The sequence below is a fragment of the Bison bison genome, unplaced genomic scaffold (genome assembly GCF_000754665.1).
Source record: "Bison bison bison isolate TAMUID 2011002044 unplaced genomic scaffold, Bison_UMD1.0 scf7180017864312, whole genome shotgun sequence".
NCBI lineage: Eukaryota > Metazoa > Chordata > Mammalia > Artiodactyla > Bovidae > Bison > Bison bison.
The window spans coordinates 1,207,405-1,227,588 of NW_011494884.1; positions in this window are offsets into that span (position 1 = coordinate 1,207,405).

The window sequence follows — 20,184 nt, forward strand, 5'->3', positions numbered from 1 at the left end:
AGCATTAGTATACTGTATTGGTGTTTTTCTTTCTGGCTTACTTCACTCTGTATAATAGGTTCCAGTTTCATCCATCTCATTAGAACTGATTCAAATGTATTCTTTTTAATGGCTGAGTAATACTCCATTGTGTATATGTACCACAGCTTTCTTATCCATTCATCTGCTGATGGGCATCTAGGTTGCTTCCATGTCCTGGCTATTATAAACAGTGCTGCGATGAACAGTGGGGTACACGTGCCTCTTTCCCTTCTGGTTTCCTCAGTGTGTATGCCCAGCAGTGGGATTGCTGGATCATAAGGCAGTTCTATTTCCAGTTTTTTAAGGAATCTCCACACTGTTCTCCATAGTGGCTGTACTAGTTTGCATTCCCACCAACAGTGTAAGAGGGTTCCCTTTTCTCCACACCCTCTCCAGCATTTGGCAAAACTAATACAATATTGTAAAGTTCAAAAATAAAATAAAATTTAAAAAAAATTCAAATAGGAAAAGGAGTACGCCAAGGCTGTAAATTGTCACCCTGTTTATTTAACTTCTATGCAGAGTACATCATGAGAAACGCTGGACTGGAAGAAACACAAGCTGGAATCAAGATTGCCAGGAGAAATATCAGTAACCTCAGATATGCAGATGATACCACCCTTATGGCAGAAAGTGAAGAGGAACTAAAAAGCCTCTGGATGAAAGTGAAAGTGGAGAGTGAAAAAGTTGGCTTAAAGCTCGCTCAACATTCAGAAAACGAAGATCATGGCATCCGGTCCCATCACTTCATGGGAAACAGATGGGGAGACAGTGGAAACAGTGTCACACTTTATTTTTCTGGGCTCCAAAATCACTACAGATGGTGACTGCATCCATGAAATTAAAAGACGCTTACTCCTTGGAAGGAAAGTTATGACCAACCTAGATAGCATATTCAAAAGCAGAGACATTACTTTGCTAACAAAGGTTCGTCTAGTCAAAGCTATGGTTTTTCCAGTGGTCATGTATGGATGTGAGCATTGGACTGTGAAGAAGGCTGAGCGCCGAAGAATTGATGCTTTTGAACTGTGGTGTTGGAGAAGACTCTTGAGAGTCCCTTGGACTGCAAGGAGATCCAACCAGTCCATTCTGAAGGAGATCAGCCCTGGGATTTCTTTGGAAGGAATGATGCTAAAGCTAAAACTCCAGTACTTTGGCCACCTCATGCGAAGGGTTGACTCATTGGAAAAGACTCTGATGCTGGAAGGGATTGGGGGCAGGAGGAGGAGGGGACGACAAAGGATGAGATGGCTGGATGGCATCACTGACTTGATGGACGTGAGTCTGAGTGAACTCCGGGAGTTGGTGATGGACAGGGAGGCCTGGTGTGCTGCGATTCATGGGGTCGCAAAGAGTAGGACACGACTGAGCGACTGATCTGATGGGCAGTTACTGTGCATGGTGACCTATCCGTTATGTGGAATGTGATGGTCCAGAGGAAATTGCTCCAGATCCCCTGGTGAAGCTGAGGAAGACTTCCTGGTGGAGGGGGCTCCCTGAAGGGAGATTATTTTCAGGCTGACGAGGGGAGAGAACATTACAGTATGGGAACCATGGGGACCAAGGCTCAGAGAGTGAACTCAGCGGGTGACTGAGGACCACTCTGGGGCAGCAGGAGGTGGAAGAAGGGGCTGGGGCAGCAGATGAGGCTCAGAGGAGGCAGGTTAGAGCCTCTGAAGGGTGTGACATGAGTGGCCAACACCAGATCTGATGTTAAAAATATCATCTAGAGGCCTGGAAGGGGGGGCTTTGGGCTGATTTGTCAAATGAGAAATTTCCCAGACCAGAGGTGATAAAGTGCAGAACTACAGGCTGGATGACCTCCAAGTGCTTAACCTGGTCAGTGCTGAAACAATTTGAGTTAGTGTTCACTGCTTAAACATTAAGAACTTTTGCCTAAAGTGGACATTTCTGTATGTTGCTGAGGAGTCAGGGCTCAGATCCTGTGTGGCAGATCCCCGAGCCCCATCCCACATGATGGCCATGGCTGGTGCTGAGCAGTGGACCCCCCGCCCCAGGAGCGCACACTCACCACTGCCCCAGCCACACCCAGTCCACAGTTTCCTGTCACCGCCTGCCTGAGGGTGTCCTGAGGGTTCACCTTTGCATCAGTTCATATTCACTGAATGGATTTTTGGAAATTTGAGACCCTTCTTGACCTTAAGAAGGTTTGACCCTCAAGTCAGAGGATGGGGACAGATAAGCAGTTCATCACATCACAGCACAGCATCCCATTGGGGAACAAGGGCCCAACATTGAATCAAAGAGAACCTTGGTTCTGGTTCTGGGTGACTGGACAGATAATGGCCCCACAGGTGTCCCAGGACCTGTGACTGTGTTACCTTGCATGGGAATGGGGGTCTTGCAGATATGATTAGGGGTCCAGATCTTGAAATACAATGTACATTCTGGATTATCCAGATGGGCCCAATCTAATCCATCAGTTCTTAAAATATGATAATGTCCCATTGGTATTAATTCCAGAACATCCTCTGTGACTTGTAACAGGATCAGTGTACTCTAAAGAACACAACCAGTTCTTAGGATGGTGCTAAGCGTCAAGCAAGGGACGGGCATGACCAGGAAGTGGACAGTACACCGGGGACCTTGGCCCCTCCCCAATTTGCCTGACGTTCATGCTTTCTACTGACATTTCTAACTGTGTCCTGTGGGTCAGGTCCTCCCTGGGTTCTGGGTATGAGTAGTGCAGGGAAGATCAAGTCCTGCAGATGACCACATGGGTCAGAGATTCCGGGAGGTGGAGACAGGGAAGGACAGAGGGAGGAAGTCTGCACCATGTGGACTCCAGGAGGGAGGTCGCTGTGACTTCACCCCAGACATTATCAGTAGGATTCCCAGGAGACTGGCTGAGTTCTCATCAATGTGACAAACCTCTGCTGTGTTCTGTAGCCACAGGCCTCACCCTGGCATCTCCCTGAGTCTGGGAGAAGCAGCAACACTGTCCTGGGGGCTGGAGGGGATGGACCTTCCTGAGAGATCTGAACTCTCAGGGAGCAGGGCATCCTGGATGGTGGGAGGGGAGAGAGTAGGGGTGAGGTGCACCCAGAAACCTGGGAAGGGGAGATGTCCTGCAGTAAGGCCAGAGGATTCCTAGAGGGATGGTCCACTGCATCTGGGGTTGTTTGCCTCATGTGAGTGACTATGGAAGAGAGAAATAAGACAGAGAGAGAGAGAAGGAGAGAGGGTGGGGATTCTGGCTTACAAGGATGCGAAGGGCATGCTGACAAGGTTGAGAAACGTCAGCCCTCCCTCGAGTATAAATTAAGAATCATCTCAAGTGAGTGGACTCAACTCAAGGAGATTCTTTCCTTCCAGCTGACAGGCAGGAGGAAGGAGATGTGAAGAAATGAAAGGAATGTTCTGACTCAATGTTAATGGCCCAAAGGCATGTGTGAAAGGTAAGATTATAAGGAATCATAAAATCAATTTTAATCTAAGAGAAAAAATACAATGGTATTATTTTTACATTACTATTATATCCCATTCCTATTGCTCTTCTAAAGTCTAGCCTTAAGAATTAGGAACAAGGGGATAAGAAATATGGGTTGAGGCAGCCAGGAGAGGGGGAAAAAAATGCACATTAACATGAAGAAATATTTGACTTCAGGGTCCTAGGTATGAGAAAGCATGTGATAAAGGCCTTTAAAATCTAGTGCTTCATTCGCAAATGCCCTGAAATACAGCATGACAAATTTCAAAATTATTCCTGCACCCTTCACTGAAAAGTCCATCCTGTGAATGTGAAGTTAATAACCAAGTGTTCATGAAGCATCTCCTGGGTGACAGGCCTTGTGCTAAGGGGCTTAGATGGATTATCTCACTGATCCTCTCCTAGTGAGTTAAGTTCTTTAATCATCCACACTTACCAATGAGGAAGCTGAGGCCAGAGAAATTACAGAGTCGGTCACACATCCAGGGAGGGGTGGAACCAGTTTCCCACACAAGTGTGTTCCATTCCCAGTTAGTGGGCCCTCAGCACCCAGGATGCAGCATGGTGTTGGGGGTGCCACGAAAGACACATGGGCCATGAAAATAATGACCACATGGGAGAGGCCTACCTGACCCAAGGTTTAGGTTTATATTGAGTTCCTTCAAAAATTACAAGTTACTCAATATTGGAACTGATCACAGTTGTTTCCCCCCACCCCACCTCTGTTGAACATAAGATGAAATACAGGCCTGTTTGTAGGGCCATTAAATGAAAAACATAATTTTAAACCCTGGCTCATGTCAGCACGATGAGATATTCACCCCACTAGAGACAGAAAAGGGGATAGCAGATCCCCATCCCCAGATTCCTCTGCATGTGAGGTGTGGGCTTCCTGACAGGAATGACCCAAATGGTTTAAATAGTTCTCCCACCCCTCCCTCTACCCTCTCTCTGTTGATACATCTGGACTTAATACATAGACAAGTGTGTGCCAGGATCCCACTATGTGCTGTATCATAGCTTAGAGGAAGTTTCCTTGGCTGACATCCACATGGCTGCCTACACTGACTTCTGGTTCCCTCCATACACAGGGACAGAGGGCTGGGTCGGCCCCTCTCCAGTCTTGGATACGTCTCTTCTTGCTGGAGGAGGTGCTGGCTGAAAAAGGATCAGTGTGTCTGTCCCCACCTGCTTATGTCAGTTGCATCTGTTATTGAGTATAGATACTTTAATAAACCATCGTAAGTGAATAAGATAACAGGCAAAATAGGGGTGCTCCTTCTATTAAACCTGAACTGGAAGCCTTAGGTTCACTTAATAAACAGAAGTGCTTTAAAACGTTTTTTTTAATTAAGTATGGATGAAACCACTGTAGAGAACCGGGTAAAACTCTGAAGGATTTTGTACTGAGATTGTAAGTTTCATCATCTTATTTAAAACAACAACAAAAGCCCTGGAAATAACTCCTGAAAATTATATTATTGCTGCAGAGAAGAGCCAATTCTGACTATACATTCAGACTGTTTCTTTGACTAGCTTTTCATTGCTTTTGTTATTATAATTACACATAATGGTCTGTCTCAGAGAATCCTGCCCCTCTACTGACTGTTAAGCTAAAGCACTTTTTGTTCAGGACCCTGTCCACCTGTGGATGGTAGGAAGGAAGAAATTAAAACTAAAATGTCTCCTTCTGGAGGCTTGCCATTCTAGGAGATATTTACAAGATTAATGGACATTTTACTTGGTTTCCCCACCTCCCCCTCTTCTATAAAAGAATCCGGCATCCACACTCTGATAAGATGGTAATTTTGAGACATTAGTCTGCCATCTTCTCAGTCAGTTGGCTTTCCTGAATAAAGTCATAATGCTTGCCTTAGAAAATGGAGTATTTTCTGCCACATCAATAAACAAGGGTGTCACAGTCATCAGTGATTCCAGCCCTTCAAATGTGAAGTCCTGAGCCCTAAGAGCACTCAGGAAGGAGAAGAGGACCTGCAGTCTGGCAGCACTCAGGCTGCAGCCATTCCCTGTGGCGAGGCCAAGGGAGCTCAGGATGTGAAAATCACAGTATACTGGACCCAAGATAGCTGACATGCATATGAAAGGAATAATCTTGGTGAACCCAGACTCTTGCATCTTTCCATACATAGAGAGCACGAAGTTCCTTATCTTGAGATATCTGGTTTTCTTTAAGTAACAAAAATACTTTTGATGTTCAGACTACTTGCCCTTTGTTGCGAACTTTGCGCTACAATCCATGGGGTCACAGAGTCAGACACAACTTAGTGACTGAACAACAGCAACATAACCTGACTCTTCCCTCCTCACCTCCTTGGAGCAGTTCTCTCAAGAAAACATCACTGCGATGTTTTCCTAAAAATTCCCACTGAGTAAAACATAACTCTCAACTTTTAGGTTGTGACTATCTTTTTTAAGTCAACAGTCTCAAGACCTCACTCCAATTCACTGGCCTGCCATGCAACAAGCAGACTTGGTAACATTATAGCTGTGCTAAAGTTATGAAACGAAAGCCAAACTCCAGCTATCAAACCCATACTCAAAATATTGGCAAACAATTGTACATTCACATACTTTATGTTAAGAATATTTTCAAGAGATAAGATCTTTTTTATTAGGGTTCCACATCTTACCCCACACCTTTACTCAGATAACCACATCAACTAAAGAGCTCTCTACTCTGCTCATAAGCAGGAGAAAGAAAGCCAGCCTTCCTTTGGGGAACTGGGATTTTTCTTTTATGCTCTGATTCACAGATCACCCTGCTTGACACTGATTCCTTCTACACCTATGCCCTCACTTTCTCCACCTTCACCATTGAACATTGCTGGCTTCCATTCCCTCTGTTCCTACATGTTTCAAAACTTATTTTCCCTTCACTTGAGGGAAGCTGCTGCCTCCATCTTCCCGCCTTCCATCCCTCACTGTCTGGAGACACTGCCTATGTGTTGGCTGAGTGTCAGGCCATTTAAAGATGCCATTTATGTGAAAGTTCAGCCTTGTACCATCACACCCAATATTTTTTACATGGTAACATCAACCAGAACTGTGAGCATTCTGTCAGAGAAAGGGCACTACAGCTAGATCAAGTGAAAAAGCTGTACACACAGCCCCACACAGCAGCTCACATTCCAAAAAACATGGTCAACAAAGTGGATCCGTTTCATACCCAGAACGCTCCTTCCAGGGGAAGCCCTGGATCTGTGTGGATCGTGGTGAGGTATAGATGGAGGGGCCTGCGAGTCTTGTCTGGCTGTGGTAGAAGCTGGAGTAGGTGTGATACAGCCCCTGACGTTCTATGAGACCTCCCTTCCCAGGGGACATTTCCCTCTTTGTGGGTCTCACTTCCCTGTGTGGAAACCAGAGGTCAATTTCCCAGCCTCCCTTGTAGCAGGGCCCAGTCACATGACCCAGACCCACCAATCTGAAACCTCGCATGAGCTTCAGCTCCAGAAGAGAGAAGATGGCCTGCTGGAGCACATGAAGCCAGTGTAGCAGGCAGGGACCCTGGACTCAGCAGGGAGAGATGAAACAATGAGATCCAGGTCCCAAGGCCAGGGGTGGCTGTGAGGTCTGGCTGGTTGGCCCTAGTGTAGAGCAGGCATTTGTTCCTCATGAAGGGCCTCAGAGCCTGCTGATGTCCACTGGTGGCCACCCACTGGGCAGCTTCACCAGGGGCAGGTTGGAAATATGCAGGCCCAGACCCACAAGACCTACTGAGCCAGAGTTTCTTCTAACAAGGCCCCAGGAGATGTACATGCACATTAAGCTTAGAAATGCCAAAACATGCTTACTCCTTTTCTACTTAACCCAGCTGCAGGGGTTCCTATCCTTACAGTTACTAACCTTGATCATATAGAAGTCCTGGGAGGATTTAACCAGGTAGTGAGCTAATCTAGTTTATCCTTTAAATCCTACCACTGGGCTCCAGAGGGGCAGGAGGGGAGGCCAGGCCAGGAGGCCATGACTTGTCCAGAAAAAATGCATTTTGTCACAAGATAGACATGCACATTCCCTGTGCAAAGACACACACCTGCAAAGTTAAGACAGGCACACATATCACAGATGCTCACAGAAAGAGACTCCCATGTGCAAATTCAGAAACATTCCTATTTATACAGGGAATACAGACCCACAAGACGTGGCAGGGGGATGGGGAGTACTGGCCCCAAAGCTGCTTTTTTCTTGTATCCCTAGAACCATAGGACATGACCAAGGCTGCCTGACTTTGCTTCCCTCCTACTGCCAAAAACCTTGCAACTGAATTAAATATCCATGAGCCCCAGAAACCTGGTTTGTGAGACTGGCTCCTGTGATGAGAAGTCACAGCTCCAGGCCAAATGAGATGCCTGTGCCTGTGGTCTTCCTTCTGTCAGGGAGAATCACTCAGTTTAGCTCCCCAAGGCTGCACATCAGTATGGACCAAATGCTCCAGTGTTGAACCCCAGGCAGTGTGTGTGCTGGCAGTGGGCACCTTTGCCATCCACAAGCAGAGTGAGTCTGTCATGGGCGATGATGGCTTGGTGATGTGGTGTGTATCATTTGTGCATCAGCCAAGCTTTCTGACATAGAGACACTAAGAACATCAGCTTCTGCCCATGATTAGTTATGAACACTACCCAGTCCAAGTTTATCCCACTAATCAATTACAAGGTAAGTGAATCAGATTTAAGAGATGGTAATTCTACAGTACGTTTCACTTTAAATTATAATTCTATGAAATCTAATTATGTCTAGACTAAAATTTAATTTTGATTATTGAATTAAATTTCCTATGCTTTTATGAAGAATGTTGCCTTTCTTTCTTTTTTTTTTGGCCATTCCATGCGGCATGTGGGATCTTAGTTCCTTGACCAAGGATCAAACCTGTGCTGTCTGCACTGGAAGCACAGAGTCTTAACCACCGAACCACCAGGGATATCTAGGATGCTACATTTATGAAGGCCATCTGTCCCAGTCATTGAAGAGTGACTGCGCAGCACCATCAGAAGCTTCTAACGTCTCTTGGAGTCTCAGGGTTTGTCTTGCGGTGTGATCCTGGGGGAATGTTATATCCATCTCGGGCTGTCTGTTTTCATCAGACATCACCATTGTCATCACCATTGTCACGGTTATCGCCTTCACCAACATTATCATCATCACCATCATCAACATCACAAGCACCATCACCAGCACAGCCATCACTGAATATGGTGCTCATCGTGTACAGGCTCTGCTCTAAGTGCTTCCAATCTATTACTCCTTTATCACCACCACAAACTTATAACGTAGTATTGTCACCATCCCCATTGGAATGATGAAGATGTTGAGACTCAGAGAGGTTGAGGGACTCACCTAATGTTGAACAGAGCTGTTCGCAGAGGCTGGACTCTGACCCAGCAGCCCGGCCCCACGTCCGTGCTCTTAGTCATACTCCATGCAGCACAACACACCCTCTTTCTCTCTGGACAGTCTTTATTCCTCACCGTTGGGATTTTGTCCTCACCTTGCTGTTCCCAGAATGTCCCTCCCTCCCCTCAAGCCTTTGTCAACGTGCTCATCCTCCAGGCTCCCCTGTGGTCCACCTGCTCATGAAGGCCCTTCTAGCATCTCCTTACCTCAGCTTCAGATGCTCACAGCACTGCCACTGTCCCCTCCTGACACTGACCACCTGAAGCACCAACCTGAGGGTCACAGTTGGGTAGACAACCCAGCCTACTGCCCTAAGCATCTCTCAGGGTGTCTGGGGACAGTGCATTGTGAGTCCTGACGGTGGGCTTTAACAGGCACAGAGTTAGGAAAGAAGAGGAGGTGTTTATTACCTGAAACCCCTGGTCTCTCAGCATCCTCACGTCACAGCCCACAGAAAGGACATGACCATGCATCATTCTGGTGTAATGTTCATCTGCCAGTCCCCCTCTAGCCTTGGGCCCCCAGCTCTGGATGTGAGCATGTTATGTGGGCAGTTGAGAGATATCAAATTTGAAGGAAATGAGATTGAAGCAGACACACCTGTCTTCCCCCACAAGGTGACTCACTGACACCTGTTAACAAAGGGGAACTCTCTATCTGATCTGTCTGCTGGAGACACCTTTATCTTTTCTTATAGAGAATCTGGCTTCTACACCTACACAATTTCCCGATGTAGCAAGATCAGGACATGGAATCAGACAGCTCTGTGTAATAGACCCAGACTGGGCTTCCCAATGACAGCTGACAGGAGCAAACCAGCCTCCTGGTGAGCACGTCCGCTTTCTAGGCAGCCCATGAAGGAGTGGCCTCTGTCATTGCCCCCTCTGAGACCCCATCTGCCCCGGTCAGTGTGCTGATGAGAAGACCAGCATTAAAGATGTTCAGTCGGTGCTGGTCCTGCTTGGGGAGCTCTAATCACAGGACCACCTCACTCAGTCCTCGTGACGTGGGGAAGGTTTATCCTCAGTTTGCAGATGAGGAAGCTGAGGCAGAGTGGTCCATTCTCTGGTCCAAGGACACGACCTAGTGAGCACAGAACCAAGGCTGTCAGCATCATTATTGTGATTCTCTCCACAGTCATAAGCATCCTCATCATCAACATCCACACCATGGTCATCACTGCCCCTCCCTTCTTCCTTTTATCTTAATGAGAGTCTTCCTTTCTCATGAGATTGATTTCTTTGAGAAAGTGGAGTCATTTTTTTCCCTTGGGATTTGGCTTGACTTGTTTCTCTACAAATCAACTTTTTCAAATTTTATATTATTAAGATACATGCAAAGTAAATATTCAGACACTATTAAATTAAAAGTAAACAATCATTTACAGAATAAGAAGAGAAAAAGTAATAATTCACATTCACTAGTAATACTTCGATGGTTCTCCTTCTTTGTTTTTAGGCAAAGATAAGTAAAACTTTTCTTTCACCAAACATAGGATAATACAGTACATGGCATTTCATAGCCATTTGCTTCCACTGGACAATATATTGTAACATTTCATGCCCACTCACACCCATCCACCTGTGCTTCGTGATACGAAGCCCTCACAGGTGACACCAGCCAGCCTCTGTCACTCTGCCACTGGTCCTCGTCACTGCTATGGGGCAAGCCCCTGTCCCTCCCATCCCCCTCTTCCCATAGGAATCCCGCTTCTTCATTGTCATCAGCTTCTGACCTGCCTTCTCTGGGAGACCCCCTCACCCACATGTTCTCTGAGGTCCGCGTCCTCACGTTCCTATCTCATAAAGGATTGTGCTCACAAACTTGTCACATTTCTTGAGAAACTACTCACTCCAGACCCTGGGTCGGTATTGGGAACACAGAGACAAGCCCAGCTGACTTTTCTTGAGCACTGATAGGCAGCAGGAATTTACTATTTACTTGTCTGGTCTCCTTAATCCCAAGCCCCAAGAAGTATGTTCTATTATGACTCTGATTTTGAGAGAGAGGAGATGAAGCAGAAGCTGCACAAGTGAAAAGCCAGGTTCCACACCAGGTCATCAGAATCCAGAGCTGGTCCCTGGGCCCTTTTCTAGTCCATGGGCCCTGCCTGTGAAGAGGTCTTCCTGCATCAGTGGACTCTCCACCTCCTCAGTCCCATGTCCTGAAAAAGGCCAGGTAGAGCCTGAAGTGCTCTAGACAGCTAGAACTCGTTTGGTTATAAGTGACAGAAAACCCAACTCTCACCAGCCTTAGATAAATTGAGGGTTTTGGATTCAAGCTCCACAGTGTAGGGCCACACCTGGCCTCTCCAAGGCTGGATTCAGACCCAGTGATGCTATTAGGGTCCTTCTTTCCCTCTCTCTCATTTCTTCTTCCGGATCAACTTCATTCTCAGACATGCTCTTCCTGATGGATGCAGAATGGCTGCAACAGCTCCAGCCCTCACACTCTGTCAGCCTCAAGCCCAATGGGAGGACACCTGCCTCTGTCCTGTAATTTTCACTAGCGGAATGGGAGAGGAGTGGGGTGTCTCCTCTGATAGAAGCTTTAGAAACCAGCGTGTCATTCTCTTTCCCCTGCCACAGTGAACAGCAGTGTTCCAGACAGAAGCTGCCTCAGTAGCCAGGGTCCTGGAGTGACAGTGATATGGACCAAACCCACAGCCAAGACAAGATGGACTTGAAGCCTGAGCAAGGCTTAGCCTCTGTCTTTGTAAATACTAAATCTGGGGTTGCTATGTTGTTCATGTTTATTTGGTCTCTGGGGTGGTTCTCTTCTCTAATGAAGTCTCTCTGGCTGCTTGCCCTCCTGGCTCCAGTCTAAAGCACCAAACAGGGCTCCAGATGCTGGGCAGGAGCAGGTAACAAGCTCCAGTTTACCCTACTGAACTGAGGAAATGACCTGGTTCCCATCAATTCTCCTTGTGAGCTTGGGGCTTTATGAAATCTTCCCTGGATAAAGTAGCTAAAAGCCTGCCTTCAACTGACACAGGAAGGAAACAAATGCCCTTCACCAGTTTTCAAAAATTTATTTTCTCTACAATTGTGGAAAAAATAAGGCACTGGCTGTTAGAATGTTCCCTGAAGTCAGAAAGGTCCACGACTCCAATTTAGCCTTTGTTCATCTGTAGACTCATTCGGAGTTCCATTGAGCCAGAGGCATCATCCCTCACAAACCAGCCTCTCCTCACTCCCCGGGATGTGGTCCCTGCAGAAGAAGGACATGTTATCACTGGAGCTTCCTACACTCAGCCTGCAGGTGCCTCCTGCTGCAGCCTGATCCATTCCCATCTGCCCTTTTCCTTGAGGGGATTTTCATTTCTGGAAACCAGTTCAGTAAATGTATCTGTTTGTGTGTATGTGTGTGAATAAAACATTCACTGAAATGTTGTTTATAAACAAATAAAACCAGCAACCACAGAAGTGTACCCACATTGGGACAGGTTAATACCATTTTTTCATTGTTTACGGGGAACCTGTGTGGTAGCTACTGTGGAAAACAGTATGGAGGTTCCTCAAAAAGCTAAAAATAGAACCAGCATATGATGTCCCAATTCCACTTGTAGGTATATATCTGAAAAATACCAATTTGAAAATATACATGCAAACCCACTGTTCACAGCAGCATTATTTACAAAAGTCAAGCTATGGAAGCCACCTAAGTGTCCATCAACAGGTGAATGAATAAAGATGTGGTACACATAAGTGTATATACACATACATCTTAATCATAAAAATAATGAAACTGCCATTTGCAACAACATGGACAGGCTTGAAGCACGTTATACTAAGTGAAATAAGTCAGAGAAAGATAAATACTGTATGATATCACTTATGTGTGGAATATACAATCTACTATATAATACAGATCAGATCAGATCAGTCGCTCAGTCGTGTCCGACTCTTTGTGACCCCATGAATGGTAGCACGCCAGGCCTCCCTGTCCATCACCAACTCCCGGAGTTCACTCAGACTCACACCCATCGATCAGTGATGCCATCCAGCCATCTCATCCTCTGTTGTCCCCTTCTCCTCTTGCCCCCAATCCCTCCCAGCATCAGAGTCTTTTCCAATGAGTCAACTCTTTGCATGAGGTGGCCAAAGTAGAGGAGTTTCAGCTTTAGCATCATTCCTTCCACAGAAATCCCAGGGCTGATCTCCTTCAGAATGGACTGGTTGGATCTCCTTGCAGTCCAAGGGACTCTCAAGAGTCTTCTCCAACACCACAGTTCAAAAGCATCAATTCTTTGGCACTCAGCCTACTTCACAGTCCAACGCTCACATCCATACATGACCACAGGAAAAACCATAGCCTTGACTAGATGGACGTTTGTTGGCAAAGTAATGTCTCTGCTTTTGAATATGCTATCTAGGTTGGTCATAACTTTCCTTCCAAGGAGGAAGTGTCTTTTAATTTCATGGCTGCAGTCACCTAGTAAATAGAAAAGAAGCCAACTCACAGATACAGAGAACAAACTAGTGGTTACCAGCGGGGACAGAAGAGGGAAGAGGCACTGTAAGTGTGGGGGAGTAAAAGGAACCAACTATTAGGTATAAAATAAGCTACAAGGGTATACTGTACGACACAGTGAATACAGCCAATATTCTATGATAACTATAAACGTATAACCTTTAATAATTGTGAATCAGGATATTGTATACTTGTAACATAACATTGTACATGGTTCATAGCTGCTCAGTCGTATCCAACTCTTTGAAACTCTATGGACTGGAGCCCACCAGGCTCCTCTCTCCATGAGGATTCTCCAGGCAAGAATACTGGAAAGGATGCCTAACACTGGAGTTGTTCAAGAGTCAACTGTGGTGAAAATGCAATTCTTCAAACAAGATAATTGCAGATGTTTTATATGCAATATGTAGCTGCACACACACAGTAACTCACAGAATGGTATCGGCAACACATCTCAGGGAGAAGCAGGATTTTAAATGTGTGTGAGAAACCACCTCTCCTTCAGTCCTTTCTGGAACCGCAATTTGAGCCCATCTGGGGACAAGGTTGAAAGTTTAAGGTTGATCCCATGAGAGGTTGTGCTGTTGTTCCCAGTTCTTCACCTGCTCTTGTATGCTCACCTGGTCTCTTGACTTTGGGTTTAAACATGTGACTTGCTCTGCCCCCTAGATGGAGGGAGAAGGGCAATGGGGCAATTCTAAGCTGGACTCCAGAGCCTTCTGATATGTCCTGTTCCCTCTTACTTCTCTTTTCTTGAGGGGAGAAGAGTATGCCTAGGCTGGCCCATCAGTCCCAAAGGGGATTAGAGATGATAGGACCAGAGACTCCTTGGCCACGTTTAGCCCAGACCTGGCAGTCCCCTGCCCTCTGCTGACCCATGAGTGAGCCCTGAGACCAGCCAGCCTACCTGAGCCAACCCTCAGCAGGTCTGTATTTGAGAACATGCTGTCATTTAGGCATCACATTTCAGGATGATTCTGATCCCATCCCAATTCTGATCACCAGGGATGCTGGAGTCTTCCTGTCCTACAAGAGATGGGCCTCCTCCCCCCACTGAAGCAGCAATCCCCCAAAACAGGTGGGGAGCAGTTTCTCTATTGTATCTGTTGAAGATACCAAGTATTTACAGGCTTAATTGCTTTTTATTCACTTAAGGAATTTACGACTCACCTAAGAAACACATAATTATTGCTTATGAAGGTTTTATGGTTGTGTTATGGGGGGGAAATCTATCTTTGCTCAGAAGTTAGTAGAAAAAATGTCCCCAAACAAGCCTCCTGAACAGCAATGTGTGCACGCTCTTTCCTGCTGGGCAGTGGCGCTGTGAGCAGCGTTTACCTTCAGAACACCGGGCACATCAGGAAGACCCTCACTGAGGACGGTCTGATGAAGCTGCTATCACCGGGAACCTGTGCAGAGTCATCCCATCCCCAGGGAAGAGATTTCTAATCATCACAAGCAGTCCTGAACTCGGAGATGTGGGCCCCAGGTGGCAGAGTCCGTGCACATTTCAGGGGTCTGATAGACACGCTTTGAGCTTATTTTGGTCACCACAGGAGGTGGGGCAAGACTGCCGCGATCCAGGATTGCCACATCTCCTCCCGGGGTGGGCAGTGGGAGCTGTGAGGTCTGAGCCCAGTGAGGGGAAAAGCAGGTCTGCGCTGTGAATGCAACAGAGGGGGGACAGGTGCACAGCCTGCCGCATCTGGAGGAGACTGGGTGGTTTTTCTGGACTGTCTTACCCGCAACCCCCCACACCCTCCTTGGCATGGGCAGACCCTGCCCCACTGCCCCTGTTGCCCGTCCAACTGGGGGCACGTTTCGGTCCATAGTAGACTGACGCCCCCACAGTGCAGAGAAGTGCCCACATGGTGGGACCGAGAGATGCTGCCCATTTTCTGGGCAGCAACACCACAGAATGGAGCCCTGGTGCCCCTTTCTCCGTCCTGCACAAGTCACCTCACCTCCGCATCTCACCGTCCTGGCCTGTAGACAGCAGTAATGGTACCTATCCGCTCCTTACGGAGATTAAACATCTGAACCTGCGGGAGGTTTTAGGAGCCACCGAAGGTTTTAGGAAGGTTTTAGGAAGAGTGTGCATAGGCATCACTACTCCATGCTGGATGGAGTGACTTTGCCCAAATACTGGGGATCCTGCCATCCAGACTGAGAGATGGGGCCTCACCTCACAGGCCAGCCTTTCCCCCAGTGTCCTCTGCACCACCCAACTTCAACAGGATACAGGAGCTGCAGCCTCCAGCACAAGGCTCCTGTGGTCAGATATTCTGAGAATCCTGGCATCAAACCAGGTCAACCACACCCTTTGCTGCCCTTTCAGCGCCTTTCCCACGAAGAGGAGGCTGTGCCTGTGGCTTCTCAGGGGTGACCCTTGGCTTTGCAGAGCATCTCTGCCTGGAGAGGGGCAACACGTGTGCACACCCTGCCCTGCTGTCCTCTGTCACTAACCGCCTCCTGCCCAGGTCCTTGTAAACGAAGTTACTATCAAATGGACAAAATGCGAAAAGACTCCTTCCTCTGACCAGGGAAGTGTGAGGAGGCAGCTGACTCTGTTCACGTCTGATAACAGACAGAAAATAAGCTGGCTTAGTTTGTCCAGTGTTTACAGCCCAGCCCTGGCCCCTTGTTAGCAATGATGATAACTCTGGGAACATCTCTGACCTGCTCAGCTTCTCCCTTCAGACCAAGGAGCTGTCAGGGCTGAGCCAGAAACTGCCTTCTTGGAACACCTGGACCCCTGCTTCTCTGCCAGGGAGAAGCTTGGTGACAGCACTCCAGCACAATGCCCATCAAATAAAAGTCTCCTGATAAAACAGGATGGATCTCCCGTCCCAGGTTTTTATCCTGAGAGTGGACACTTAGCCAAAATCTCCAGTTTCAACACTGGAATTTGTGAGTGACGAGTTGTCCTGGTCCTGCAACCAAAGGCTCACATCAAAGTCCGCCAGACACTCAGTGCCCCTGCAGAGATCACTCCGCACTGCAGATGCTGTGCTGGCAACAGCCACCTTCACGGTACAGGGACTTCCTGTTCTGTGAGGACCAACCACGCTGCCTGGGACCAACACACCAGGAGGGAAGCCCATGCTCCCATCCACCCCTAGAAGCTTCCTGGTTTGACATTTGCATCCCAAGATCTTCACTTAGAGGCAATGGTCTCTGAGGGCTGTGTTCGGTTGACATAGGCTGGGGTTGTTGGTGGGGTATTTTTCTGGGAAATTTTCTGTATTTTCCAGTTTGCTTTTATTTTCTGCTTTTAACATCTTCGGTGAGTTGAAATGAAGTTGGCAAAAAATGATGGGCACTTACTGATAGTTTTGGACATATGTGTATCCATGTGAAACCACCACCACAGTCACAATAATGAGTGTATCCATCACTCCAAACCTCCTTGTTTCTTTTTGTCGCCCCAGCCTTCTGCCTGGCAACCAATGCCCTGCCTACACTCATGATAAAATATTTCCATTTTCTAGAATTCTACACAAATGGAACCCTATTACTTGCACTCATTTTGTCTGGCGTCTTTTACTCAGAGTAACGGTTTTGAGATTCGTGGGGCTGCATATATCTTAGTTCATCCATTTCACTGCTGAGTAGCTCCCTGTATGCATGGACCACAGATTGCTTTCTATTCAACGGCTGATGGACGTTTGAGTTACACCCAGTTTTCACTCATTACAAATACATGAGCTGTGTATATTTGTGCACATGTTTCTGTTTAGACATTTGCTTACATTTCCTACAGGTGAGAATCTAGGAGTGGATGGACTGGGTCATATGTATGAGTGTGTTAACTTTTCAAGAAACCATTGTATTATTTTCTGAAATTGTGCCATTTCACGCTCTTGCCAGTTGCATGTAAGGTTCTGGTTGACTCACATCCTCAGCAGCACTGTGTCCGGTAAGTCTTTTAATGTTTGTCCTTTCTAGTAAGGTGTGCAATAGCATTTTTAAATACCTTTTCGGGTTACAATTGACACATTACAACATAGACTTGTTGAAACACACCATTCAATGATTTACAGTAAATTCAAAGAGTTGCACAACCATCACTATAGTGAAATGTTAGAACATTCCCATCACCCCCCAAAAGATCCTGTTTGCAGTCACACTCAGTTCTTACCCCAGCCTCTAGCAACCAGGAGTATAGTGTCTGTCTCTGTGGATCTGCCTTCCTGAATTTCCACACAGATGGAACCGTACCTGAGGAGGACTTCCCCATCTGGCTCCATTCACTTAGCATCATGTTTTGATGATTTACTCAAGTTGTATGCATCAGTGCTTGGTTCTTTTATTGCCAATAGGTATGTCAGTAAACACGCAAAACACATTTTGTCTCTTTCTTCACCACTCAGTGGATATTTTAATTGTCTGGGGGCCTTGACTGCATGTTGAGCTATGAGCAGTTGTGTACAAGTCTTTGTGGTACATGTCTGCTTTTATTTATCTTGAGTAGACATCTAAGAGTAGAATTGCTGGATCATATTCATTTTTTAAAATTTATATTCACTTTTTAAAAAAAAACTGATGAACTGTGTTGTGGTATAAATGTTTGGTTCCTCTCAAATTTGTATTTTGAAATCCTAACCCGCAAGGTAATGTACTTTGAGAAGGAGCCTTTGGTGGAACCCTTAGGAATGGCATTAGTGTAGTTATGAAAGAGGTTCAAGAAAGCTCCCTTCCCTCCCACTCTGTGAGGACACCATGAGAAGAGGGCCATGAAGTAGAACCTGGGCTCTCACCACAACAATGAACCTGCCGGCCCATAGCTCTAGGACTTCCCAGCCTCTGGTTTTGTGATAAATAAATTTCTGTTGCTTATAAGCCACCCAGCCAATCTATGGCATTCTGTTAAAGCAGCCCAAATGGACCAAGACAGACTATTTTCCTAAGTGACTGTACCATGTACGTTCCTCCTAGCAATGCATGAGGATTAAAGTCATTTCATATGATTCTCTCTTTCATTTCCTCCAGTTTGACTGAGATATAATTGAAATGTAACTTCGTATTAGTTTAGGTATACAACATAGTGACTTGATATATGTATGCATTGCCAGATAATCATCACAATAAATTTAGTTAACATCCATCACGTACAAAGTTAAAAATGAGATGTGATGAGAACTTTCAAGATCTACTCTCCATATATATGTATAACATATATTATATACACACATATCTGTTGAATCAAATCCGGGTCTCCCGCATCGCAGGCAGACGTTTTACCGTCTGAGCCACCAGGGAAGCCCCCTATTATTGTAGTGTCGTTCAAATCTTTTCTTCATATTTAATTGGTTTGTTCGTTGCATATTCTGAATACAAATATTTCTTTGCTTATGTGATTTGTGAATATTTTTCTCTCAGCCTGTAGCTTGTCTTTTTATTTCATTAATGTCATTTTTTCTGGAACAAAATGATTCATTTTAGTAAATTTGTCACTGTTTTTTAAAGATCATGCTTTTGGTTTTATATCTAATAACTCTTTGCCTAAATATGGGCATAAATAATTCTCCTACATTTTCTTCTAAGAATTTTATAATTTTCCATTTTTACATTTGATCTATAGCCATAATGCTTGGTTTGTTTTTCTATAAAGCACAAGACTTCCTTAGATTTATTTTTTATATTTTCCATATGGATGTCAATCTTTTCAACAATATTAGCTGAATATACTATTTACTCCACTGAATTAATCTTTCAACCTTGTCAAAAAGAAGCTTCTCTATTATTGTGGCTCCATTTCTGGAGTGTATATTCTCTTCCCTGATGTAAGTTTCTACATCTCCATCAATACCACTCTCTCTTAGTTACTTAAACTTCATGAGAAATCTTAAATTGGGTAGAACTTTCCTCCAACTTTTATTCTTTCTCAAAATTATTCTGGCTGTTCTACTTCGTCTGCTTTTTCAAATGAATTTTAAAATCATCTTGTCCCCATCTACAATTAATTCCTGCTAAAGTTGTTGCATTACATTATACATAGAGATTACTTTGGAAAGAATTGATACACTAACTCCTGAGTCTTCATGTACATGATCATGGTATGTCTCTTTATTTACGTAGATCTTTGATTTGTTGCCTCAGTGTTTTGTAGTGTTCAGACTACAGACCCTGCACGTGGTTATGACCAACTGTAATTGTATTTTGTGGTTCAGATGTGCATTTCTTGTCCATAGAAACATGATTCATTTTTGTCTATTGATCTGCATACTAAGACCATGTTGGATTCATTTATTAATTACTCAATTAATTTTAATGATTATAATTAAATTTTAATAATTTAATTTATTAATTATTAATTTAATTTAATATTCTAATTAATTTAGAATTAACACAGCACTGTTTATAATAGCCAGGACATGGAAGCAACCTAGATGTCCATCAGCAGATAAGTGGATAAGAAAGCTGTGGTACATATACACAATTGAGTATTACTCAGCCATTAAAAAGAATACATTTGAATCAGTTCTAATGAGGTGGATGAAACTGGAGCTGATTATACAGAGTGAAGTAAGCCAGAAAGCAAAACACCAATACAGTATACTAACGCATATATATGGAATTTAGAAAGATGGTAACGATAACCCTGAATGCGAGACAGCAAAAGAGACACAGATGTATAGAACAGTCTTTTGGACTCTGTGGGAGAGGGAGAGGGTGGGATGATTTGGGAGAATGGCATTGAAACATGTATAATATCATATAAGAAACAAATTGCCAGTCCAGGTTCGATGCAGGATACAGGATGCTTGGGGCTGGTGCACTGGGATGACCCAGAGGGATGGTATGGGGAGGGAGGTGGGAGGGGGGTT